The 27,091-nt window shown below is 46.7% G+C and overlaps 2 long non-coding RNA genes across 13 annotated transcripts; one reads left to right on the top strand and one right to left on the bottom strand.

Moving 5' to 3' along the window:
* Window positions 1-11,273: 11,273 nt before the first annotated feature.
* On the top strand, window positions 11,274-19,902 carry LOC120644552. 12 transcript variants are annotated; one of them, XR_005663818.1, is made up of 7 exons: window positions 11,274-11,596; window positions 16,289-16,368; window positions 16,542-16,688; window positions 16,966-17,041; window positions 17,460-17,957; window positions 18,493-18,668; window positions 19,685-19,902. It is a non-coding gene; the product is annotated as an uncharacterized LOC120644552 (long non-coding RNA). The 12 variants fall into 12 exon arrangements; XR_005663808.1 differs by having other exon boundaries at window positions 16,966-17,957; XR_005663811.1 differs by having other exon boundaries at window positions 16,542-16,700; window positions 16,966-17,957.
* A 5,440-nt stretch (window positions 19,903-25,342) lies between these two features.
* LOC120646289 lies at window positions 25,343-26,625 on the bottom strand. Its single transcript, XR_005664358.1, has 3 exons — window positions 26,504-26,625; window positions 26,278-26,423; window positions 25,343-26,206 (listed from the first exon to the last, which is right to left on the bottom strand). It is a non-coding gene; the product is annotated as an uncharacterized LOC120646289 (long non-coding RNA).
* Between the last annotated feature and the right edge of the window lie 466 nt (window positions 26,626-27,091).

Genomic DNA, 27,091 nt, shown 5'->3' with positions numbered 1-27,091 from the left:
CCGGCGAGCTCCACCCCGCCGCGGAGCCGCCACCCCAGACCCGCTCCACCCCTACAGCCCCCACCATTAGCCGCGCCTCGTCCTAGCGCAGCTCCCAGGCCACTTTCCCTCGCCCAAACCTCACCGGAGCTACCACCGCCGCCGTGCTCCGAGCCCGCAAGCCGCCGCTCGCCGTCGACACTCCATCCCCGACCACCCTAGCCTCGATTCCAAGCACCCAGAGGTGCGCCTTGGACTCCTTTAGCCCCCACTCCTGTTTCCCCTTGCCGCCGGCGACCCCCTCGCCGGGAAGTGGCCGGTCAACCGCCGCCTCCCCTCTCTGACCCGGCCAAGGGTGTCGGTGTTTGAATTTGAAAAACTCCAGGGGGTTATCTGCGTAGACAGTGACTCATAGGAAAAGTGCCCGCAGGGACTTGTTTGTAATAGTTTGCTGTGATCTTTGAAATTCAATAACAATTCGTACAAAATTCGTAAAATAGCAAATCTTGATGTTTTGGAATCCTCTTGAAGATCTCTATGCAGTAGAACCATAATATGTTAGGCTTTAGTTGCAAGTTTTTGCTGTAGAATTTAATTTGTGTTACTAGTGCTTAAATATTAGTTGTTTTCATCTTTTTCTTATCTACTTCATAAAGCCATGTCTTGCAGTTAAACTTTTATGGTAGTTTACTTATGTAACACTAGCTTTGCTGTAAAAATTTCATGATTAGTTCTCTTGTGTAGCTATTTATTTGATTTAATCATTGTTTAGTAGACTTTAATTATGGTAAATAGTTTCTGTTCATAATAAATCATGAATTTATTTCTTCATGCTCTTTCTGAGTAGTTTAGTTTTTCCAGGAAGTTTAAGATTCAGTTCATGGTTAGAACAGGATCTAAAAATGAATCTTGCTAATCCGTTGTTCTGTTTTATTTATTTTATCATAATTATTTCTGTGTAGATAAAACCTTGAAAAATTCACTGTAGTTATATCATTTCTGTGTCAATCTTCTGTTAAATTTTGAGCTTCTTCTTTCCTATATTTTGACCTGTATAATTCAAGATTGATCTATGTGTGGTCTGAGTAAATGAATTGTTGTCATTAAATGGCTACATGTATTGGCATGATTTTTACAGGGTAGCTTAATGTACTCATGTTCTGTTTATTGTAATTTTGGTAGAATTTATTACTATTTGTACTCTGAGTTGTTGATTTATTAGCAATCCATGGCTTGCTTGTTATAAGAAAACCCCACTTGTTAATGAAGTTAGTATAACTTGCTTGTGCTGTTGATCATGATGCCTTGTGTAGTTAAATTTGATATTTAACTACTCTATAAACGATTGCCCATGTGTGTTTATAATACTGTTCTTGCATTACATGTAGACACGACTGCCTTATCGGACGGGACGTACGAGCTGATTCCGGAGTCTGACGGAGGTGATCCAGAAGTCCAGGTGAACGCCGCTGAACTAACTGAAGCCCCGGACCAAAGTTCGGAAGAGCCTAGAGCTGAAATAGTTAGCAACTACCGAGAAGGCAAGCCCCGGACATAACCTATATTTCAAATTATTATCATTTACTGTTATTACTTACTTGTGCATTTACAGTTCTTAGGATTTGAATTGAAACCCTAGATGCATGATCCTAGGAACCTATGTACTGAACACTAGACTTGAGTTCGACTACTTGCTAAGCTTATAGGACTGGTAAAAGTCGAGTGATTGCCTGTCACTCGCGAGCTTTATAGGAATTGCCTGTTTACTTTCTGTTAACAATATAAGGACGACGGACGGGGTTGTGATCGATATCATAACTTCATGTGAGACCCCGTCTGTGTTAATGAACTTGCTAAGGTCGCGGTGTGTGGTAGCGTTGGTTAAGTCTTTGAAAGTACTAGCCACATGCCGTCAATATGGTACGCGGCAAGCCTAGTAGCCGATTGGACCGGGGAGTGGATATACCTGACACTCTCTCTTAGGGATAGGTTTTATTTTTATGTTGCGCAACACTGCGACTTCAAGGGACAAGGGTGGACCTCGTAGAAGGGTGGACCTTGGAGCCCTGTAGTCGGGGAGAGTGTTCCTATCCACAAGCCGGAAAGAAAGGTCAACGGTTGTTTGGGAATGACCCGACGGTGTTCCAGACGTGTGTGTTAGGTTATCCTTGCAAGGTTGAATTTCGATTCAGAATCGTCCGCCTCTCACGATGAAATGAGACTGCTTGATCTCTTTGCCACACAGAGTAAGAAGAGCAACAATACTTTAATCAATCTTGATGTTTGCTTAGATTTCTACCATGATTGGATAGTAGTTGCTTACATAGAATGGTTAATCAATTAGAATCTTGAAAGCTAAAACTTGAAAGTAAGGACATACTCTTTATTGCTTTTCAGCAAAAGGAAAACCAGAGCCTCACAAAACCTTGCATAGTCTAGTTAAAGTGGGCTACTTATACCCGTTGGCGGTTGAGTCTTGCTGAGTATTAGAATACTCAGCCTTGCTGTTGAAACCCTTTTTCAGGTATGAGTTTTGAGGATCAGATCGCTAGCTTGACCTATCCTTGCTCGTTGCCTCCTGGCTGGTCCGTAGAGTGGGATACGTCTTCGACCGGCAATGACTATGTCGAGTGATACCATGCTTGGGCTAGCCTGGTATCCTTTTTGCGACATGTTGTAGCCGTCGTGTTTTATCTTCCGCTGTTTAAACCCTGAAGCTTTACACTTTTGGCTTGAATAACTGTTTTACTTAAGTTGGTTTTGTAATAATCGTTTGAACTGGTTTGTAATCTTTACTATGCATGTGTTCTAAAATTGTGGTTGTAATATCTCTGAACCCGCCTTCGTGCGGGGTATGCTTGTTCGATCCGAGAATCTGTGGTTGTATCGGGACGTTACCCGACAGACCAAAAATTGTTCCGTTTGAAGTGCGTTTAAGCTAATGTTGCCTTTATGGTGATGGCCTGCACACTTGAGCCGGGATAATTTAGGCGGTTCTGCCACACTTGATCTATCCCTTCTTTTTCTCCTTGCGCGAAGTTGATCACTTGCTTCCGAATATGTTGAACCTTGCTTAACGAAAAGAACCGCTCGCAAAATTTCATCATCAAGTCATCCCAATTTCCTTTTACCTCGAAGGATGCAAGTGCAAACCATCTTCTCGCTTCTTCCGCAAGTGAGTATGGGAAAAAATTCCATCTAAACCAAGCTAGCGGAACTCCGTCTTGTTGTACCGTGTTGCATAGCATTGTGAACCACTTGATATGCCTATATGGGTTGTCCGTCTCATCTCCTATAAAGGTGTTTGCCGCCACCATCTTGATGATTTGAGGCATGATCTCGTACTCGGTGGCTCGCAACACCGAATCTGATTTTTGCATGTCGAAGTCCTCCGATCGCGGGCTTGCATAATCCCTTAGTGATTTTTCTCCTTCCTCCACGTGTTGAATGAGATGGGCCATCTAGACAATCAAAACAAAAACAAAAACAAAAATTTTTCTAGAGAAAAGGTTAGGTGTTAGTAACATACAAAATTAATACAAAGTTAAACGTAGCAAAATCGCTTGCTCCCCGGCAACGGCGCCAGAAAAGCTTGTTGACGCTTCTTAAAGCGCCAATTTACGTACCGCAAGCACACGGATCATGTAGCTTTTCCCTTAGAGTATTCCCCCAAGGTTTATCAATCCACGGAACAAGTGTATTACGATGCTTAACAAAGCACTAATGATGTTGGTAAAAGATCCATATTGAGTGTATGAGTATGAAATAGATCTAATCTAACCAATCTAATCTAATCTAGACTAGTGAGCAAAGATAGATGTGTGCACAAGATATGAAGAGCATTTGTCCATAGGGTCTAGGATCACTAGAGATGTAATTGCCAAGCAACGAAGAACGGATCTAATCTACCAAAGGTGTGTTCCAAGATCAAAACCTTTCCCTCCCGCATACTGTCACTACACGAGGATAATCGGTAACGAATCAACAAGAACACGATAGTTGATGTAATCTATGTAAACCATGCAAGAGCAAGGCAAACCCAAAGCCAAGTCGTGAACTATTAGGCATCAAAGCATCATCAACAAGAATCGTGATAGATCAATCTCATAAAGGATTCGGCAATTACAACTCAAGATCTCCTTACAACCCCATGAACAAACGAGGACTTTACCCCGTGAAGCTAAGCGAAGCGTAGTCGATCATGGTGGTGAAATCTCCGGCAAGGGATGGATCCCTTGCTGTCATCCAACTTGCAGTGGCGCCGAGGGATGATGAGGCCTCCGGTGTCGCCTTTCTCTTGTGTCCAACTCGAATGGATCTCTGAAACTCGTCTCTGGATGCTCTCCCCCTGCGATCTCTAGATGCCCTCCTCTTTGACGACGGCTTCTGGGTATTTATAGGCAGATATCGTCGGTGGTTTTGGTAAAACATAGATTAGGGTTGACGCATACTTCGTGCTGAAGAAAACTGAGATCGATTGGGCTCCGAAATGGGCTAGGCCGGCCGGCCCAAGGGCTCCAGGCCGGCCGGCCTAGGCCCTTTCTGGCCCCTTTCGGTCCCATCTTTCGCGTGTGGCCTCTTCCTCTTATTTCTCATCTTAGCCCAGTTGTAACCATGCGTCAAAACATCTCCAAAAATGTCCAATTTCCTGTCAAAATGCAACATGCTCCAAAATCCAGGACAAAATCGAAAACGGTCAAGTTCGGGTGCCAAGTGGCGGGTTAGTACATGAATTATCCCGAAGAAATTACCAACACTTCTCCTAATTGTATTATAAAATGGGTACTTAAGGAGCGCCAACATTCCCCCCATGCTTAGCTTTTGCTCGTCCTCGAGCAAATCAAATCATCAAGTCCTACCATGGGTTGCTCGAGAGTTCTCAAACTGCAAAATTTACTTATGCAAACAAGTCTAACAATATTTCTTCAAACAAAGGTCAGAGGAGCAGAAAGGATAATCATATCATGGGCGTTCCAAAACTCATCCAATATTACTCCACAACTCTTACCTTTAGCCGGCAACTCGAATATCGACAACACTTGCTTTTCTCGCCATCCTTGGAGGGTTTTTTGTTTTTTTTGTTTTTAGAAGCAAAATAACCTGCAACAAAGGTTAGACCAAAAATTCTTGCACAAGTCCTTTCATGTCTCTCAATATAAGTGGTTATCCTATTTTTATTTGCAAGCTCTCATCTCCCGAAATTCTCTCAAGTATAAAGTGGGGCTATAGGTGAGGCTTAGCAAAGTATATACATATATTGTCAAATTAAGAAAACCTTCTAATGGTTGCTTACCTTCCGAGCCAATGATCATGAGAGTTTCTCCATAATGTAAAGGGTTCAAGGGTAAGAAGATTTAGAATGGTGGATATGTGCAAAGGCATACAAAAAGATTGACTTCAAAGCACAAGCATCGTCCTCGTTATCGGATTGCACATGGTTGGAATTGAGGATATTGTTCAACCAACAAGGTGATATCTCTTTGCACTTCTCTAACCATAGAATCCCTTCATTTATTCTTTTTTTTCTCGTTATTATTTTTTTTCTTTTCCTTCTTTCTCCCGAATTTTTCTTCTCTTTTCCGAACCTTTTCATAGGACCCTTTCTATAAAACATAGATAGGAAAATCTCCAAAGTGTCTCCCTAAACTTTTAGAGCCCGAACCGAGACCAGAGGGGCCTAGGCCGGCCGGCTCAAGAGGTGTAGGCCGGCCGGCCTGGGGCTTTCCCAGGTCGGATTCGGTCCATCTTTCGAATACTCCTTCCTTTTTTCATCCCAAAATTATGTTTTATACAAATCATGCGCAGAAACAGAACATTTCCTCATAATTGGGTTGTGGTCAAGGAAGATGATAATAAACAAGAAAATCTCGGGTTCGGGTTTTGGAATCCGGTAGATCTCATGAGTTGTTCCAATGAGGAATTCTCATTACCGAATATTGACGGGGCTAGCAATTCAGAGATGAAAAATACGGACATGATCATTGCTCGAAATTAAAACTCCCAAGAGAAAGAAATCCTAACTCAACTCAATGCACACCCAATGCTTATGGTGGAACGAATATAGCTTGTGGGTGATAGGATTTTACTCTCGACTTGTCAGGAACTTGATCAATATTATGTTTGTAGGGGTTTTATTATTTTTATGAAATTCAAGTCCTCCAAATCATGAGATCAACCGCGCGAACGCGTCCCCGCGGCCGGGCGCCACCGCCGTCGCCGTCTTCCTCCACCCGCCGCCGGCCCCTACCCACGCCCGAGCCACGTGGCCGACGACCGCGAGCTCGCCATTACTCCTCCTTGCCCCGCTCCCCGCTCCCCGCACCCGGCCCCAACCCTACAAAGCCCGCGCAGCACCCCCTTTCCCCCCCTCCCCCGCCATGCGCGCCCGGCCCCTACCGCACTGCCATTAGAGCTTGGGAAGCCTCCCGAGCTGCTCCCCCTCACCGCACCGACCTAGCCGCCTATAAAAGGGACTCCTGCGCCTCGGTGATCGGTTTCACGACACCCAAGCTCCACCTCCGCCACAAATCGAGCCCAAACGCCCAGAACCGCCACTCCCGCACCTCCGGCCATCTCCGCCCTGCCGCAAAATTGCTACCACAGACCGCCACTCCGCCAGAATTGACGCTAGGTGAGCACCACCCCGATCCCCCTCTATCCTCTACGCTGGATTTTAGGACCCATAGGTCACCCCAGCGGCCGGAACACGGCATGACCGATGCTCCGCCGCCGCCCGCACGGCAGCCCCGCCGTGGCAAGCCCCCTGCAGAGCAGCACGAACCCCGCCTAGGTATGCTTTGGCCTTGCGCACGCACGCAGAACCCCCAATGCCCAAACCGGAGCCCAGAACGGCCTGAACACGCGCACGCCGGCGAGCGCCACCATGCAAAACCGCCCCCGCCACCACACACGTCGACCCAGACCTCCCCGAGCCCCGCTAGGGCCACAGGTGGATCACGCATGACACGTAGACCATCCCAGACCCAAGCCCAGGTCGATTTGACGCCTGGAGCACCGTTTACGGTGAACTCCGGCGAGCCCGCGTCGCGCGCCGCCGCGGGAAAGAGTTCCCCAGTGAGCTCCGCCGGCGCTGGCGCCCGCGAACCCCCTGGACCGCCCGATCCGAATCGACGCTCCAGATTAGATCCCGAATCAATCAAACCCGAGCCGTCAGATCCCGATCCGACGGATCAAATCCTAAGATACCAGTTCGCCAGGTAACTTTGTAAAAGAGCCCCTGAGTTTAATAGAAATCAACCCGCGGTCCAGCCTAGTTCAAAAGTAATTACGAAACAGCCCCTGTTTTTACGCTTTAGCCCTTGTAGTTTTGTAATTTGGGGTCCGCCGTCCCTGGGCGTGATTTTCTCATGCAGCCCCTAAAATTTTAAGATAATTACATTTAAGCCCCTAGAATTTGCAAATAAACCTCTCCAAAGATCAGACTTTCACAGTTAGACCCCTGGTTCACCATTTCTAGTGTTTCAAACTTCTACAAGCCATAACTTCTTCATTTTTCATCCAAATCCGATGATTCTTGTTCCTAAATTTTTCTAAATTCAAGATCTATCCAACCATACCAATTTTGCCCAAATTAATTTTATTACGATGTATTGTTTGTTTGTTTGCTTGTGATCGTGCTTGCCATTAGTGACGTATTCGATGTTCGTACGCTAGATTTAAACGACGACGCGTACGACGACAACCCCGAGGACCCGGACTATGAGGGAAAACCCGTCGATGAGCCTGAAGGCAAGTTCTATCGCCCCCTCCTTGATCATGTTGACCCCAGTGTTTTCCAAAAATAAAACCTGACCAACAATTAAACCTGACTTTTAGTAAATGCATAGTGTGATGTTTCGAAAAATAAAACAAATGTTTTCTCCTGGATAGTTAATACCCAAATTTGATATTAAAGCCGATCCTCGAACTTTGAATACCCTGATTCCTTGATAACCCTAGGATAAAATCATCATTTATATAAAATGATGATTCTTGCATTACAAAATGCTTAGGCTAGAAGCTTTGCAAATGCAAAAATTTTATGTGTGTTACTCCGGGTGAATGGGTTAAAAACTATTTTGAGCCGGGGTAGACATGGCTATGCACCTACTTTGTGCATACTCTAAGGAGAGTCTGCCCTAGCATATAAGGACTGTCATTGTGGTTATCACCCAGCATATTTAAGTGCAACCACACGTCCGACCTAGGACGGACTTGGTCGCATACCCATAGGCTTAGAGCCGCAATTCACCTGGAGGCAGGGTGCGACAGACACCAGGAGCGGACCCGGGACCTATGTGGCGTATCGGAGTCTGGCCCCAGCACGGGACCTGTGTGGCGTACCGTGTCATTGAACCCTATGGGATAAAGTATCCTCAACTAGTTGTGTGCTATTCGGGCCCCTGGATGTTCTGTGGTGGTTGTTGGCTGTATGCCCTATGTGTACGAGATCAAGTTGTGCTTGACGCAACTCAAGTACATCATGTGGGTAAAGTGTACAAACTCTGCAGAGGTTGAATCTATCTGGATAGCCGTGCCTGCGGTCTCAGGCATGCTATGGTGGAGTCACAGTGTTTAGTGTTTTGGCGTGAGTTCTTTCGTGTGTGTGTGGATTTGGGAAAAACCGTGTGGAACCTTTGTGTTGTGAAAACATCAAGGGAACCCAATGGTTTGGGAATTTCCCGTGTTTTATTAAGAAGAGAGTCTGTGTGAGTCTGACCTAAGTAACGGGGAACTAGCGGGATTGAAGTGTCTTCCCCAGGGCCAAACAATTATAACTCATTAAACTCCTCTTGCCTCTCTTCTCTTTTCAAAGAGAAACATAACAGATCACACTCTCGCATTAAACTCAGCATTTCCGCAAAAATAAACCCAAAGCCCCTCCTTGCCTTACCCCTATGCATCTAAGTGAACTTGTTTTTAAAGATAGGGCTTGTTGAGTACTTTATGTACTCACCCCTCTGTCATTGTGGTTTTCAGCAGAAGATGTGGAAGACGACATTGATGTAGATGCGGATATGTAGCTAGGGTTTCGCCTGCACCCAAACCATGCCTGTGGACTTGGGTAGCTGCACAATGTATCCGCTGTGTAATAAAGTTTGCGGCCTGTGAGCCGTTGTGTAAGAACCTAATGAAGGTTATGTACAAGACTCTGTGCCTTGTAATGTATGTGACGTTCGGTTTTCTGTACCATTTCTGTTCTCTGTGCGTATCAGCTACTGATCCAAGGACTGATATGGTAAGCACAGTGGATCTCGGAAACAGGGTCCGACAGTGACGCCCTGACACCGGGGCTGGCCACTCGCATCCTGGATGGTGGTGAGCTTATGTTCACCACTGCGGAGGAGCCGGCAACATTCAAGGAGGCAGAGCAGGACCCAAGCTGGAGGTGCACAATGATCACTGAGATGAAGTCAATTGAGGAGAATGGTACATGGCAGCTCACTGATCTCCCTGCTGGGCACAAGGCGATTGGCTTGAAGTGGGTCTTCAAGGTGAAGCGGGACGAGCATGGCAATGTCACCAAACATAAGGCACGCCTGGTGGCAAAGGGGTACGTCCAACACCAAGGTATTGATTTTGATGAAGTGTTTGCTCCTGTGGCGAGGATGGAGTTAGTTCGCTTGCTGCTAGCCTTGGCAGCATGTGAGGGCTGGGAGGTCCATCATATGGACGTGAAGAGCGCGTTCTTGAATGGAGATCTGGTGGAGGAAGTGTATGTGTCTCAGCCAGCAGGTTTTGTTGTCGATGGGGCAGAGCACAAGGTGCTGCGGCTGAAGAAGGCATTGTACGGTCTACGTCAAGCGCCCAGGGCCTGGAATGCCAAGCTCAATGACAATCTGCTGTCACTTGGTTTCCAGAAGAGCACGGGGGAGCACAGTGTGTCCGTGAGAGGGTCAGGAAATGATAGACTCATTGTGGGGGTCTACGTGGATGATCTGGTGATCACTGGGCACAGCGGCATTGTCCAGTTCAAGGCAGAGATGATGAAGCTATTCAAGATGAGCGATCTGGGGCTTCTCTCCTACTACTTCGGTCTGGAGGTGAGACAGACCTCGAGTGGAATCAGTATTGGGCAGGCAGCCTATGCAGCCAAGCTGTTGGCTCGGAGTGGCATGGAGGGATGCAACGCCTGTGCCGTGCCAATGGAAAGGAAGCTCAAACTCTCCAAGGACAGCGAATGCCCCCCGGTAAATGCAACAGAGTATCGGAGTATTGTCGGAGGACTCCGGTACTTGCCAGACCTTGCCTATTCAGTGGGGTTCGTGAGCCATTTCTTGGAGGAGCCGAAGGAAGATCACTATGCAGCAGTGAAGCATCTACTGAGATATGTTGCTGGAACGCTGGATCATGGGGTCTTCTATGGCAGGGGAAGGTGCCGGCGGCTGGTTGGTTTCAGCGATAGTGACCACGCCGGCGACCTCGATGATAGACGGAACGCCAGCGACCGGAGGAGCACGCGGTGAAGCCGACGCAGCGGCGCGATGGCGGCGTTCGATTTCGACAGTATGCGGTGGAAGCGGTGCATGGCAGAGGCGGTGTCCTTCTGAGGGAGCTCGAGGAGGCTACGCTCGACAGCGTGAGCTCGCAACGGAGGCGTCATGTGGCGGATGGATTGCGTGATGGGAGCTTAGATGACGCACGACAGAGGGAATGCGTGCCCGGAGCTCGGGTGGTGGCGAGAGGTTGCGACGGAGGGTGCGCGTGGCGGCACGGAGGCGGCGCCCGACGGCCCAGAGGCGGTGAGTAGCCAAGGGAGCTACGACGGCATGGAGGCCGACTCCCAAGCGGGTGCATCAGCGCCTACGTCGAGGCCACATGGCAGCAGGCGACGTAATGGCTCCCGATGGTGGGAGATCCTCTTACCAATATGGAATTGTATACGAAGCTCGAATGGTCTATATTAAACAATATATCAAATACAACTAAAAAAAGCTACACTAACGATGTCACATTTATGGTAATGACTACAAAACAATCGGCCGTATTCTTGTCCAGTCGAACGGCCGGTTCAATCCAGCGCCCATCGCTGATCCAACAAGACTAGCGCGCGCCAACCATGTGCACTGACAAGCATGCCCCACCTTCTAGAAAGCGGGAGGGTCGCACACAAGTTCATTTCATCTACTCATCCACTCTCTCTAGGGTTCCTCTTTCTTCTCCAGCCGCTCTAGCGCTCTCCTGTCCACCGGCGAAGGAGGTCATCGAGGCAAGCAACTGGAATCCGGAGGGGGAAGGAGTGCTAGAAGAGAAGATCACATAGGAGAGCTCACATCCCATGCATCTAAGTCTCCCTGCAACTTGTATCTGATTTGGGTGCTTTTTTTGTGCGGGGAAGAATAAGCACCTCTCCCTTCCGCGGGGTGCCCCCGCACACTTGAAATCTCTCTCCCCTCATCTTTGATTTGGGGTGCCTTTTACTTTCAGTTTCATTTCCATGGCCCAGCGAAAGCATGGAGGGCACAGGCGGTGGAGATCGAGCTGGCATTGATTCCGGTGATTTTTGTTCCTCTCGTCACCAGATCAAGGGAACTATGAGGTGCGCGGGACATCGAATCGATTCCCCCACTGTGCTCCTCGTCAGCGGCCGCAACACCGTGGATTCAGCATTTCAGAGGTAAATCCCATGCCCATCGAGCCAACTAGATGCGATTTCCCCTAGGTCTTTCTCCTATGTGGGTGTTGTCTAGTCCTCCTGCACGCGTTGAAGCCGATTTGGCTTGTCTTGGTGTTTTTCCGTTTTAGGGTTTCATTTCTATCTTGCTGCATGTATTTTAGCCCCCTCCCACTGGCTGCAATAGCAATTTGGTAGAGATTGGTTGCTGGAAATTTTGGCTATAGGTGAGAGATTGGGGGAAGACAAATTTTGGTGGGAGTGTGTAGTGCTGGTAGAGATTGGTACTTATCTTGTTGTTCTGTAGGGAGTCAAATCAATGCAAGCAATTATTGATTTCTGGCCTTCTACAACAGCTGCTCCAGATCGATACAAATATTACTGTGCCAAGTTCTTGTAATTTTACCTCTATATGTGTCAGATTTAATCAGTTTAGATCAAACCCAGTGGTTCTATAACTTTTTTCTCCTTCGGACAGCAAGTGCTCATGTGCTTTTACTTAATGATGCGAAGCTGTAGCACATCTCCTAGCTTTTGCATTGTTTCTCATGTAGGAAAATTAATTTGAGATAGCTGATTTTTTCCATATTTGTTACCTGGGCCTTTTTCTATATTTTTTTGTGTGGTTAGCAGCAGCACTTCTGTTTTGTCCGTGTGCTTCTGATGGGGAGGGAGGCCAGAGATATCATATTTTTTATGATAGTGCTGATGAAATAAATCACAGATTCCATTGATATTGTATTTGTTTTCTAATATAGTTTATTGGATTTATCGCGACTCACACTGTACATTTTTTTGTTCAGCTGATTAACAAATCATATGTAGTAAGCTACACATTTGCTTTACTAATTTTTTTACGGCTATGTATATCTCCTGTTGATATATAATTGAATAATTATTTTAAGCCTACTCATTTGCTTTAAGTTGCTCCTGAGTTTATTATAATATGCCTACAACTCCTAGCAAGAATGCCTACAACTCCTAGCTACACCTGTAAGTCTCTACCGAGAGGCTGACCAGTAGGGCCCACTGACCTGCGGACCCCACTGACCCGGTTGATTAGTCAACGGTCAACGTTGACTTGGTAAACGCTAATGTCAGCAGGGCCCACCGCTGACGTCAGCAGAGCTGACCCTAGGTGACGTCATGATGACGTCGTGCTGACATCATCATGGTGCTGCCACGTGTCACCTCTGTGTTTTTCCTTTTTCGATAATCATTTATTAATTTTAGAAAATGCTTTAATATTAGAAAAATCACAGTAATTCAATCGGAGCTCCGAAAAATATAAAACTAGTTTCATAATTATTCTAAAATCATGATCTATGTGTTAGAATAGGTTTTCTTGTGAGTTGGATCTATTTTGAGCCTATTTTGTGCACTCTTGCACTTTGGCCCCTGTATTTATACGTAATTACGATTAGGTCCTGATGTGGAGGAGTTGACCGACGTCCCGGACGACCAGAAGATCCAGAAGGACTACCTCGACACCCGGAGGACCCAGAAGGATGTACCGGGAGACTAGAAGACGTCAGAGATCAAGGAAGACTACGAAGACCTATCAGGTTCACGCCCGTCCACGATTGAATACCTATTAGGCACTGCTTGCTAGATACGCTACGCTCCCAAATTGAGTGTGATGAGATGCTTGCATGGCCATTTATTTACCGTATTTCCTTGATTCCCATATTTAGACATGAATTGTGATATGCTATTGCTACTATGAGTGAGATTTGGGGTATGGAAATAAATATATGATAGTCCTTGCTTGCTGGAAGTTGCCTCCACATATATGGGAGTTGGTGATTAGGTTATAGCGGGGGCGAGCGGACCCTTTTCCCTGATCTTCGGATCGGGAGCCGGGGATTGTGTGTTGGGCACGATCCTGTGAGCACCTGTAATGGGTGACGGGCACCTGTGGCGGGTGCTAGACCGTTCTTGTGGGAACATAGTAGAGGTGTAGTTATGGAGGAGATACCTGTAATGGGTATCGATTGCAGACCGTGTTGACGGGATGCTAACTTTGGACGAAGACGCTGGCCTCAGCTGGACGAAGGACTTGACTTTGTGGCCCTAGTGATGGAACTATGTCAAACGTGCACACCACTTATCCTTTATGAGGGGGACCCATCCCGAGTTAGCTATGTGCGGCACCATTACTGTAGGAGGATAGTGTTTTAGTGTCAGGGGGAGAGGGCAGGACCCTATCGCCCCCGATCGCAGGATCCATGGAGATTCCATTCTAGATAGCTTCACAGCCCCGGGCGACCTACTGCGGGAGGACGCACCCCAGACCGGGAGTAGGATGGTGCCGTAGCCGTTAGTTTCGTTGACTGGTGCCTCGGAGAAAGTCGGCTGATCCCTGGCTGGATTCGGGGCGAGTGGGTACAGGTGTACAACCCCTGCAGGGTGAAAACTATACGTATAGTCGCGTACTTGGTCATGTACAACTCTGGATCTGGCACCACACTGTAGGTAGATCCACTTATACTTTTCTACCTCCCTCTAGTCTACTTTTCCTGCTCGGATAGCAGCTGAGGTGCGGGGAGACGGAGTTCCCGCACTGAAACAGGGTTGAGACAGTTGTAGTGGAAGATAGGAGACCGGGAGTCCGGGTTGCCGGAGTTGCCCGTGTTGAAAGGTGTTTTGGATGACTTATACATATATTGCTTGCATAGAAAATCCTAGCCTATCCTTGGCATTACTTTTATACCGTCTGCATCCACATAAAGCTTGCATACGGATGGTGACGTGAACCTATCCCATCCTTGGGGATAGCCTGGTAGATGCAGGATCCAAGAGAAGGAGTCCACAGGACGACAAACGTGGAAGGAGTTAAGGATGGCCCGAGCTACACTCCGAGCTGCCTGTGGAGAAGGATCGAGAAGATTCGTGAAGACGAAGTTTGCCCAGAAGACTAGATATTGTTTCCGCTTTCTGTTTGTTTTCTTTTAGCCCAAGGGGCTTGTACTCTGAGATTCGTATTACAATCCTTTGGATTATGTAATAAATAAATCCATGTGATGTTGTAAACCTGAGTTATGTCTGTGATATTCAATTGAAATGAGTTCTATATGTAATAGCTACTGATCCAGGGATTATGTAATAAATAAATCCGGAGGGGGATGGAGTGCTGGAAGAGAAGATCACATAGGTGAGCTCACATCCCATGCATCTGAGTCTCCCTGCAACTTGTATCTGATTTGTGTGCTTTTTTTGTGCGGGGAAGAATAAGCACCTCTCCCTTCCGCGGGGTGCCCCCACACACTTGAAATCTCTCTCCCCTCATCTTTGATTTGGGGTGCCTTTTACTTTCAGTTTCATTTCCATGGCCCAGCGAAAGCATGGAGGGCACAGGCGGTGGAGATCGAGCTGGCATTGATTCCGGTGATTTTTGTTCCTCTCGTCACCAGATCAAGGGAACTATGAGGTGCGCGGGACATCGAATCGATTCCCCCCCCTGTGCTCCTCGTCAGCGGCCGCAACACCGTGGATTCAGCATTTCAGAGGTAAATCCCATGCCCATCGAGCCAACTAGATGCGATTTCCCCTAGGTCTTTCTCCTATGTGGGTGTTGTCTAGTCCTCCTGCACGCGTTGAAGCCGATTTGGCTTGTCTTGGTGTTTTTTCCGTTTTAGGGTTTCATTTCTATCTTGCTGCATGTATTTTAGCCCCCTCCCACTGGCTGCAATAGCAATTTGGTAGAGATTGGTTGCTGGAAATTTTGGCTATAGGTGAGAGATTGGGGGAAGACAAATTTTGGTGGGAGTGTGTAGTGCTGGTAGAGATTGGTACTTATCTTGTTGTTCTGTAGGGAGTCAAATCAATGCAAGCAATTATTGATTTCTGGCCTTCTACAACAGCTGCTCCAGATCGATACAAATATTACTGTGCCAAGCTCTTGTAATTTTACCTCTATATGTTTCAGATTTAATCAGTTTAGATCAAACCCAGTGGTTCTATAACTTTTTTCTCCTTCGGGCAGCAAGTGCTCATGTGCTTTTACTTAATGATGCGAAGCTGTAGCACATCTCCTAGCTTTTGCATTGTTTCTCATGTAGGAAAATTAATTTGAGATAGCTGATTTTTTCCATATTTGTTACCTGGGCCTTTTTCTATATTTTTTGTGTGGTTAGCAGCAGCACTTCTGTTTTGTCCGTGTGCTTCTGATGGGGAGGGAGGCCAGAGATATCATATTTTTTATGATAGTGCTGATGAAATAAATCACAGATTCCATTGATATTGTATTTGTTGTCTAATATAGTTTATTGGATTTATCGCGACTCACACTGTACATTTTTTTGTTCAGCTGATTAACAAATCATATGTAGTAAGCTACACATTTGCTTTACTAATTTTTTTTACAGCTATGTATATCTCCTATTGATATATAATTGAATAATTATTTTACGCCTACTCATTTGCTTTAAGTTGCTCCTGAGTTTATTATAATATGTCTACAACTCCTAGCAAGAATGCTTATTATTGTATGATTAAAGTATCATCAAAATTTATAGTTGAGCAAAATGTTCCGTTCATTCATCATGGGAGTTATCTATGTAAAGTAGCAAAATGTTCTGTTCATTCATCATGAGAGTGATGCAAAAATGTTCTGTTCAGTTAAACATTAGGTTGAAGTCGCGGTGGGTTTCCTAGAACAAGCTAACTTTTACTAAGTTAAATGTGTTTCACTAGGATCATTCTCGTCCTAATTACCCAAGTTCCTTAAGGGAAGTTCTGATGACTATCCAGGTTGCTCATCAATGAATGAAGAAGTAAGGATTGTACTAATTGCTGCATTGGAGCATCATTTTCCTCACCTTTTGATCTGGCATTGTGCTAATAGTCCATTAAAGTGCTTGTTTGTAGAATAAATATACTGCATTACCAAACTGATCAAATTACTGAGATAATCCAAAGCTAATAGATGCATGCGTTCTCCTTGCAGTAAATCAGTTCATCCACGCATCCTCTGGATGGCACTGGATCCAATGCCAAAAAGACAACCTCTGCATTATGTCTGAAATTCAGATGATTCAGAACTGAAAACTCAAGAACTATGCCTGATAAATCTTATACAGAGCAATGTGGAAAGGTGAGTGGAGAGGTATGCTCGTGAGTAAGTTGAAACCTTATGCTCCTACCTAAATAAAACTGTATGCAGCCCATCTAAGATTTGGTACCCACCAAGGATACCTCTACATCTATTTCTTCCAAAGCTCTCTGCCTCAAGACTGCCTAGCTTCCTTCCTATTCTAGCTTCCAAATTCCACGGCCCACTGTACAGGCATGAATATATGAGCCATTAGCCATAATGCATTTGATGAGTAATGAGTGACCAATCTCTGAATCTTTGATTGCTTATGTCACAGGTCAGTACTGCGGCACCGTGCTAGGATGGAAAGCAACAGTGATACGGTTTCATCACAGAAGGGGAAAAAAGAAATGGTAAGTGAAGTTGATCCATCCAATTATGAATTTGTTTCTCTTTGCTGTTGCCATTCTTTGGATGTTAGTTGCAGACCGAGAATGAACTTTCCATGCCCTCCGTGACAAAGTTAGTGTTCAGTTTTTGAATTAGATTATTAGAATCATCCAATGTTTGATGGAATTATTCAGTGATGTTTATAATCAGTTATTAATGAGAAGTTCATATCTACTAATAAGAACACTATTTTATGATGTGAGATTGTGACATGATCTATGGAATTGGATATCATGTGGTTCTTAATTAGGCAATAATATGGTCTTAAAAAGGCAAAATAGTGTACTTTATTAGGCAATGTTACATAACATCTAATTTTCAGTATGTCGTTGTGAAACAGCAGTATTGCTACTAGACCTCAAACCAGTATTCTGATTGTAGGAATTAGATTGCGTATTTTTTACCAGAGGGAATAGGTGAATGGCTATATTTCTTGAATCCGTGAAGGTGCATATACATTGCATTAGTATGGCATGAATAAGTATGGCGGATCCTTTTTTGCTGGAGGCAATTCAGGTTATGTCCATTCTGGCTGATCATCATGGATGGTGAGTGTTTGTTTTTTTGCAGCCTCAGCTCCCTGGTATTTTTGGAGTTCTTTGTGGACAGGGGTGGGGGATTTCATTTTCTTCTTCCTTTTTTAAATCTGCTTCTAATTGTACAACTGTATCTACTACGCACCTATTAAACAGTTCACATTTTGAAATATATGTTGTATAGTTGAGCCTCTAATTGTTCTTTTCTGACTTAGGTATTTTATCTTTTAAGTTAGGCAAAAATGCTATTTAAGTTAGGAAAAAGTACTATTACTAATTAAGAAAATTACTTCTTTTTCTAGCTTTGAATTAGCCTCACACACCAGCACGAAAAGCACACGAGGTGAGTCAACCTAACCCCCCTGCCCCCTCGGCTCAAAGTTGTTTGTGCTCTGTGGATTTCCCGGATTTTTGTTAGGCTGACATAGCTCGTGGATCATATTTCAGGTTGAACGAATAGGCTGTATTGTTATGTTTGGTATAGCAGTTGAACGAATAGGCTTAAATTATAGCTTGAAATGTACAGCTCTGTAAAATATATCTCCTAATTGATTGTGTCATGTTTTTTATTTGAAGAATTTGATTGGTGAAATGCCCTATCCAAGATGATAATCAAAACTAGTATTATTGTATCTTTTCCAGGTGGGTTCATGGGGTGGAAATGGGTTGGTGTGCCACATAAATGCCAAAGTATTATGAACATGTCTAGTTACTCTGAACATGTCTAGTTATTAGCTTTTCCTTTTTAGATTGGAGTTCCAAAACAGGGGACCAAACAAGCAAAAATTGTGTGTTCATTTTTTAATGCAGTCAGATGGAGTTTTTCCCCCCCTAAACACAGGACATACACTTAATTTTTGGTTGTTTTCCACATGCAGTCAGCCAGTCATGATTGTGGGTTCCACAAGCTGATGCATGCTCAACATTGGGGGCGGGCGTTCAGTGTGCAACATTCAAGAAAAGAGGATATTTGCAACATTCAGATCATCCTGATGCACACGTGGCTTAATTTTGAAGAAAATGACAGTGGGAAAGCATCCTGAATTTGGCATAGGTATGATTCCTTCACCGCACGCCCATCTCTAGCAAATCAATATAGTGCTTTAGGCATCTCAAGTATATTAAAGAAGAATTTTTCTATTTTTCAAGAAGCATTTTTCAGTGACCAGAATAGCATATTGTACCAAAACCTAAATTCAAAAAGCATTTTCTTTGTGAAGCATGCAAATCAACATAGTGCATTAAGCATCTCAACTGAATTTATGAAGCATTTTTTCCATGAGCGGACTAGCATTTTCTGTATTTCCCATGCTCAGCAACGGCGTTTTTTTTTTTGTGAACTTCGCTGTCACAAGATAGAATATGTATACCATCACATGACTAAGTTAAGAATAGTGCCACCCCCCAGACCCCCTCATATCCTTGAGTTTGAAACTCTCTCTCCCGCCTTCTCCGGACTCCTTGGTGCTTTAGATAAGTGGACTTACAAATATTGCACTTGTTCTTCCTCTTCGTCTTGGCATTCATCCCTTTTTCAGTCTTTTTTTTTTCCTTTTTATGCCCTTTTCACCTTTGACCTTGGTGGGTTGCCCACAGGGGTCTGATAATGCACCAGCAGTAGGGTTGTTAGTAGGTCCACCACCACCACCTAAGCAAATGTTTTGAATATATTTATAACATTTTTTCATACTTTTTGACATGTTTGTTTTCATACCTAGTTGGATAGTTGGCAAAACATCTGTAGTTGGAACAACACCTTTGTTAGATGGAGCAGAATGCACATCTGTAGCAGGAGCTAAAACAACCACCGTATCTGCTGCGCTTTCAGTTGTAACACTAGACATATTGATTGTATGCCAACTTATCCTTGTTCGTTTAGTATCACAATCTATCTAACCAAGCATTTTTTTGTACACAAAAGCATTTAAACGTGTTTCATCAGGCAATAATGTACTGCTGAACAGGCAGAACAATTAATTTTTTCAGATATTTCCTGTATGCAAACTTCCCCCTAGTTTGATTAGCATTACAATCAATCTAACACAACATTTTGTATCTACATTTAAACAGGCTTTTACAGCAGTGGACTCAAATCAGGTTTTACATCAGTGGATTCTACATCAGCACATCTGTCCGGATTCTCACGTACACAATTTAGTTTTTGTAATTGAAGATCTGCTATTTATGTATCTGGGGGGATATGTTTTTCCCAAATCTTGTTGCTAGAACCTTGAAATAAAGTTGCGCAGGATTGCTGCATAAAAGATTGAGATCCGATCAGTGTGTCACACCTTTTTCTGGTTGTGTTTTCTACTTTTTTTTCTTCATGGATGCGACTGTCTTTCGTTGATCTGTGTGCCACAGATGTTTGGTCAAACGCTGTCCTGTTTTTCTTTTTTTACTGCACGTAGGGGTGTCGGGGGAACAGGAGACATGGTTGCCAGAATTGGATAGCAACAAAATAGTATATTTCTAAATTGGGATCGGCCGTAGGGGGGAGCTAATTTACGGCCGGCTGTAAATTAGACTGGTCCCACATTTATTGTTATGATTATCTAACGGTCTAAGTTAATTCAAATATTAATATTTATCAAAAGTATGTATGCCACCCCTAAGCTCATACGAGCACCTCCTGCCGCTAAGCTCCTGCCGTTGTGAAGCCTGTCACTACTAAACTCTCTTAATGCTCGCGCGCCTAGATCTGCATGGCCCTTCTGCTATCGATAAGATCCCACACGACCATGTCCTTGAACTCGTCGCCTCTAAGGCACTGACCTAGCATGCCCGCAACAAGGCCCTATCTCCGAGCTCCCCCACGCACTCGATATTATCGAGCCTTCCACCGCTAAACTTTCTCTAACCACCGTGCGTCTAGAGAAGTATGGCCATGTCGCTGCCGTTAAGCTCCCATACGCCCCTGCTATTGAGCCAATCATAGCTAAGCCCTTTGATCCTCAATGTGTGTGCCTGCAATAACTCGACCGGCTGCCTAGCTCCCACCCGCCCGCCGATGCCGAGTCCGCCGGCGATAATGTTCCTGCTGAGTCCACTACAGGTGCACACCCTGTTGGTACCACCAATTTCTCGCAACACGTGACTGCAACGGCTTCGTTTGTTGTCATCCTGCCTCCCAGCCCACCGTTGTCAAGCCTATCACCATAAAAACTAATCACTTACATTGGGTTGTTGTCATCCTGCCTCCCAACCCACCGCTATTAAGCCCATTACCATAAAAACCAATCACTTATGCTAAGAGAGCCTAAAAAATATCACATTAATCAAAACAAAGAAAATATCTCCACCATTGTGGGGGATAAATATCCCCTAGGTCCTCATACCCCGGATTCGTCCTATGGGCCACAGCAGGGCCTGGCTGGGCTGAGCGACCTAATTGCTTGGCTAGGCTGACCGGCCAGTGGCGGAGCCAGGAATGGCTCAAAGGAGGGGCTGGTCTGGGCGAGGGGCGAGGGAGCGAGGCGTTGCTAGTTGTTGGCTTGGCCGTCTGGGGACTGCACATGGAGCCGCCGTGGGGCTGGAGCCAGACCGGGAGAGAAGTTTCGCCTGTGAGATATGAGGAGGGTGTTAAGAAATGTATTGTACTGGTGTAAGTTTGTGCTCGCTTATTCGTTGCATGTGTTCAGGTAGCAGCTAGCTTCTAGTCTAAGTTATTAGTTAGCTATGACCGATCGATTCTGTACGCATGTTTAGGAGCTAGAGTGGTTAGCAACGGATAGGTTAGTTTCTCACGTTCTCCTCACTACTCGGATCTCGACCAAGTGACTGATCGGTGTTGCTTGCAAATCATCTCCATAACACATTTACGGAGGGAGTTGCTGGACCAGGACCGGGGCTGCAGCGCTCCCAGCCCCGGGCGTGGCTCCGCCCCTGCGACCGGCCGACCCAGGCCCAAGGAAGGAGCCTGTAACACCCTATTTTTAATTTCCTTCCAGAAACCGCGAAATTAAATTTTGGAAACTCCAAAATAAAAACTTTTCAAAATTTTCCAAAACCCGTGAGTGCATCTTTAGGTTGCTTGGTTTTAATGAGATATTTTTGCTCCTATTGTGCCCTTGAACTCAAACTCATTTGAAAAATATTTGAAGCTTTAAACCCTAAACGGGCCGCCCTTCCCTTTTTCCTTCCGTGCGCCCCGGCTCAGCCCACTCCTTTCTCGCGCTCTTGGGCCGCTAAGCCCGCACGCCGAAAGCCGCCTCCGCCGCTCGCCTACCCGCCTTCACCTCGCGTCCGCGCCCTGCGCCCAGTCGCCGCCGCCGCGGTCGTCTTCCTCCTCCCGACCGGCCACTACACGCGCCCGTGCCACGTGGCCGATGAGCACGAGCTCGCCCCCTCCCCGCTCGCTCTGCCCCGCTCCCCTCTCCCGGCCCCTACCCTGCAGGGCCCCGAGCGATGCCCTTCCCCTTTCACCGCGCGCCCAGCCCCTACCGCCCCGCCATTAGAGCTCGGAGAAGATTCCCGAGCTTCTCCCCTCCCCGAACAGGCCTAGCTCGCCTATAAAAGGAACCCCCGCTGCCTCGCGCTTCTGTTGCCGCCTCTGCGACACCCGAGCATCTGCTCCATCTCAACCCGAGCACAAATGCCGCTCCGCCCGTTTTCCCTCACCCCAGGCCACCGCCGCCCCACCGCTCGATTAGCCACCACCGACCGCCATTCGCCCAAATTAACACCTCGGTAGGTTGCACCTCAGTCCCCTCTTACTCCTAGGCTAGACCTAGTGGCCTTTAGGCCGTTCCTAGGACCGGAACACCGGCTCCGGCGCCTCGCCGCCGTAGCTCCGCCGTGGCGGATGCCTGCAGCACTTCACAGGCCCTCACAAGCCTAGTTTCCCCTTGAGTTAGCCTCACGCACACACACCGCCTCCTTTTGCGCTCGGATTGGAACCCAGAACAGCACGGAACACCGCACGGCGACCAGCTCCGCCGCGCAGAGCCGCCGCCGCCGTCGCTCTCGCCACCCAGAGCCTCCTCGAGCCCAGCCAAGGCCCTAGGAGGATTATGCATGCCGTGTAGTCGATCCCAGACCCAAGCCCGGGTTGATTTGACCCCCGGAGCACCGATTTCGGCGAACTCCGGCGAGTTCCCGGGCAGCGCCACCGCGGGATTTGGTCGCCGGCGAGTAACGCCGCCGCCCCCGCGCGCCGACGCACCCTGGCCGCCCGATCCAAAGCTGACGCCCGAGATTAGATCAAGATTCAATCAAACCCGAGCCACCCGATCAAGATCCAACGGTCCAGATTAGAAGATACCGGTTCACCGGGCACTTTTGTTAAAGAGCCCCTGGGTTTAGTCGAAATCAACCCGCAGTCCAGCGTAGTTCAAAAGTACTTATGTTTAAGCCCCTGGAATTTTACAAGAAACCCCTCCAAAGAATCAGACTTTCATAGATATACCCTTGGCCCGAGAATATTCCCCAGGATATTCCCTGGTTTCACCATTTCCAGGATTTCAAACTTCTACAAGCCTTAACTTCCTCATTTTTCATCCAAATCAGATGATTCTTGTTCCTAAAATTTTCTAAATTCAAGATCTATCCAACCATACCAAATTTTCCCAATTCAAATTTTATTTTCAAAGTATTGTTTGTTTGTTTGCTTTGCTTAATTACGATCATGCATGCTGTTAGTAACGTATTCAACGTCCGTACGTAGGATTAAATGACGACGCATACGACGAGGACCCCGAGGACCCGGACTACGAGGCAGAACCCGTTGACGAGTTTGGAGGCAAGTCCTATCGCCCCTCCTTGATCATGTTGAACCCAGAGTTTTACAAACATAAAACCTGACCAACAATTAAAACCTGACTTTTTACAAAATGCATGGCGTGATATTTTGATAAATAAAATAAGTATTTTATCTTGAATAGTTAATATCTAATTTTGATATTAAAGCCGATCCTTGAGCTTTGAACACCCTGATTCCTTGATAACCCTAGGATAAAGTCATCATTCGTACATAATGATGATACAATTCTTGCATTACACAATGCTTAGGCTAGAAGCTTTGCAAACGTAAAAGCCTTATTATACAATATTTTTCTTCATGTGTGACTCGTGAGTTAGTCACTTGATGGTTTGTTAAGAGTATAATCTGGTGAATGGTTTAAAAACTATTTTGAGCCGGGGTAGACATGCTATGTACCTACTTTTGTACATACGCTAAGGAGAGTCTGCCCTAGCACATAAGGACTGTCGTTGTGGTTATCACCTAGCATATTTAAGTGCAACCACACGTCCAACATAGGACGGACTTGCTCACGATCTCATAGGCTTAGAGCCGCAATTCACCTGGAGGCAGGGTGCAACGGACACCAAGAGCGGACCCGGGATCTGTGTGGCGTACCAAAGTCTGGCGAGTTGTGCTTGACGCAACTCAAGTACATCATGTGGGGAAAGTGTACAAACTCTACAAAGATAAAATCTATCCGGATCGCCGTGCCTGTGGTCTCAGCCATGCTATGGTGTGGTCACAATGATTAGGTTTTTAGTGTGAGTTCCTTTGGCGTGCGTGTCTTTGGAAAAGATTCTCAAACTCTGTGTGGAGCTATGTGAAGAGATTCAGTGTGCTTAGTCCTCTAAGCACGGGAACTGGCGGGATTGAAGTATCTCCCCTAGGGCCAAACCATTACAACTCAATAAACACTTCTTCGCCTCTTTTCTTCTTTCAAAAAGAAACATAACAGATCACACCCTTGCATTAAGCTCAGCATTTCCTCAAAAATAAACCCAAAGCCCTTCCTTGCTTTACCCCTATGCATCTAAGTAAACTTTGTAATAAAGATAGGGCTTGCTGAGTACTTTATGTACTCACCCCTCCGTCATTGTGGTTTTTCAGCAGAAGATGCGGAAGGCGACTTTGACATAGATGAGGATGCGTAGCTAGGGTTTCGCCTGCACCCAAACCATGCCTGTGGACTTGGGTAGCCGCGTAGTGAATCTGCTGTGTAATAAAGTTTGCGGCCTGTGAGCCATTATGTAAGAACCATATGTAAGTTATGTATAAGACTCTGTTCTATGTAATGTATGCGACGTTCGGCTTTTGTACCATTTCTGTTCTCTGTGCGTATCAGCTACTGATCCAAGGACTGATACGGTAAGCACAGTGGATCTCAAAAATGGGGTCCGATAGAGCCGGTGGCTTGCTTGCCATTGAAAGAGATGATGGCACGAAGGAAGGAACAAGAGCCGAGATAGGCTGCATGATCCTCGCTGGATAGAGTGATCTGCTAGGGTTTGTTTCTATCTGAGCGACCTCCCTAGATAGAAGCAAACCGACTTGTAACCCTAGAGCCTGTCGTCTATATAAGGCATGTTCAGGGAACCCTCCTTTTCAGATCCATTCGCCCACACACTCCCTTGTAGCTCTTGAGCGCTCTGCTCATCATTGTAATCTCATACCCTCAATACAATCAGCAGCACACAAGATGTAGGGTTTTACGCACTCCAGCGGCCCGAACCTGTATAAACCCTCGTCTCTGTGTGGCCATCGAGCCGTGCCCGGACTAGCCCGCTGTCCCAAAAGCACCCCGTGGTATACCCCGTGGTGTACTGCCGGTACCAAACACCGACAGTTGGCGCGCCAGGTAGGGGAGGCTACATCGACATCGTCGGCTCCATGGCAGTCATCCTCATCAGCATCAACAAGTTCGAGATCTACTCAGAAGAAATCTGAATTGAACCCGCCGAGGCACATCGAGATCAATCTCTTACGTCTAGCATACGGATTCAATCTCAAGTCAAGATGAAGCCTCAGGCAGTCGTTGATTTTGCGGCACCGGGATCAAGGCATACAATGACTCCACGAGATGGACAAGATCTAAAGGCAATCAGTTTCCGATATTCCGGTGGTTAATCTGCCAGATACGTGCATCGACGAAGTGAAGCCAGCGTTCTGTCTGTACTCATGGCGACGAGCCTAAGTAGTGGCAGTCTCAAAAGCAGGATCGTCAGCATCCATAGAAAGCTTCCGAGTTAAGTCGTCAAGAATGAGCTCAGGCTTCAGCATCTTTAGCATTATGAAGCTTTCCTCAAGCGACGCTTGTACCTGCGCCTTGATGAAATTCTTCATGTTAGCCACCACGAAGTTGTGCCGAGCCTCCAGATCCCGAGACGATTGGTCGGGCACGATGGCATCCAGAGCCAAGCCTATCAATTGCATCAAAGATTTAGTCGTCTGCTTGTGCTTCATGAACGCCTCCTTGGTCGTGCTCAACTCGGCTCTAGGAGGAGTCTAGTTGTTCCAAGGCAACGCGCTCGCCTTTCACGACGCCGAGCGGTGAGGACATGGTTTTTCTCCGCTAGATCTTTGCTCTTAGCGAGATCACCCTTCAGCTGAGTAACCTGCCGCTCCAAATCAGCACAGAGTCCCATGAGTTGTTGGCATTCAGCTCTGGCTCTCTCTGCCTCGGCGGACTTCTCCTTCAGAGCGCTTGCTGTAAGCCCATGGCTGCTCTCAAGGGCGACAAAGGCAGCGTTCTTCTTTTGAAGCTCGTCATCCAAATCAGCACGGGACTGACGAAGCTGCTGAAACTCTTCCTCTAGCTGAGAGCATCGCTCCTTAACGCGGAGAGCTTCCTCCTATAGACTAACACGCAAGTCACATACCTCGGAAACAAAGGTCACGCAAGACAGACACGACCCCGACTTACCTCGTGACCCTTCTTCTCAGCTTCAAGCTTTCTTATCAGGCCTGTCCTGTCTACCTGCACGTCATCCCGTTTCTGGACTAAGTGCTCCAGGGCCACCCGGCGCCCTTCCAAGTCGGCCTCCAGCTAGGCAATCTTCTCAGCAGCAGCTGGGTGCGAAGACAATCATCAGAACTTGGGCACCCATGAAATCTAAAGCTCCAACCAATCTGAGAATCATAGCACTTACATGTTGCTTCGTCAGTACGGGCCTTCTCAAGCTCGGCGATCCGCCACTGGTACTCCTTCGGATTGACCTCGAGGAAAGGATAGATGACATCCTTCAACATTGCAGTGCGACACAGCCAATCCTGCCACAACAAACCGGGTCATCACAAAATAAACCTCAGACACCAGGTTCAAAGCCCAGACAGCGAGATACCAACCATGAAAATATCATGGGCAGGGAAAGCCCGACGATGACTCCCAAGGCCTGATGACTCAGCAGCGCCACTGGAGGGCAGCGGCATCACCCGCTTTCGCACCGGAGTGTGCAGAGATACACTCGGGGCTTCAATATGCCAAGGAACCCACTGACCAGCACCTTGGTGGGGCGGTGTATGTTCCTCCACCTCGATTGTCTCATGGAGCTCGGCTCCCTCATCTTCATGCTCCGGAGAGCGCTCCATATCCTGCGATGAGCCAGCCCCGTCACGCGCTTCGGTATCAGGGGCAGGCTCCGACCGGGCCATCTTGTTTACTCGGTCCGCCACAGGCGCCCTATCAGAGGCAGGGCTGGATTCAACCTTCCCCCCCCCCCCCCCCCCCCCCCCCCGCG

This window comes from Panicum virgatum, chromosome 8K (assembly GCF_016808335.1).
Source record: "Panicum virgatum strain AP13 chromosome 8K, P.virgatum_v5, whole genome shotgun sequence".
NCBI classification, from domain to species: domain Eukaryota; kingdom Viridiplantae; phylum Streptophyta; class Magnoliopsida; order Poales; family Poaceae; genus Panicum; species Panicum virgatum.
This window is presented reverse-complemented; position numbering and strand designations above follow the sequence as displayed.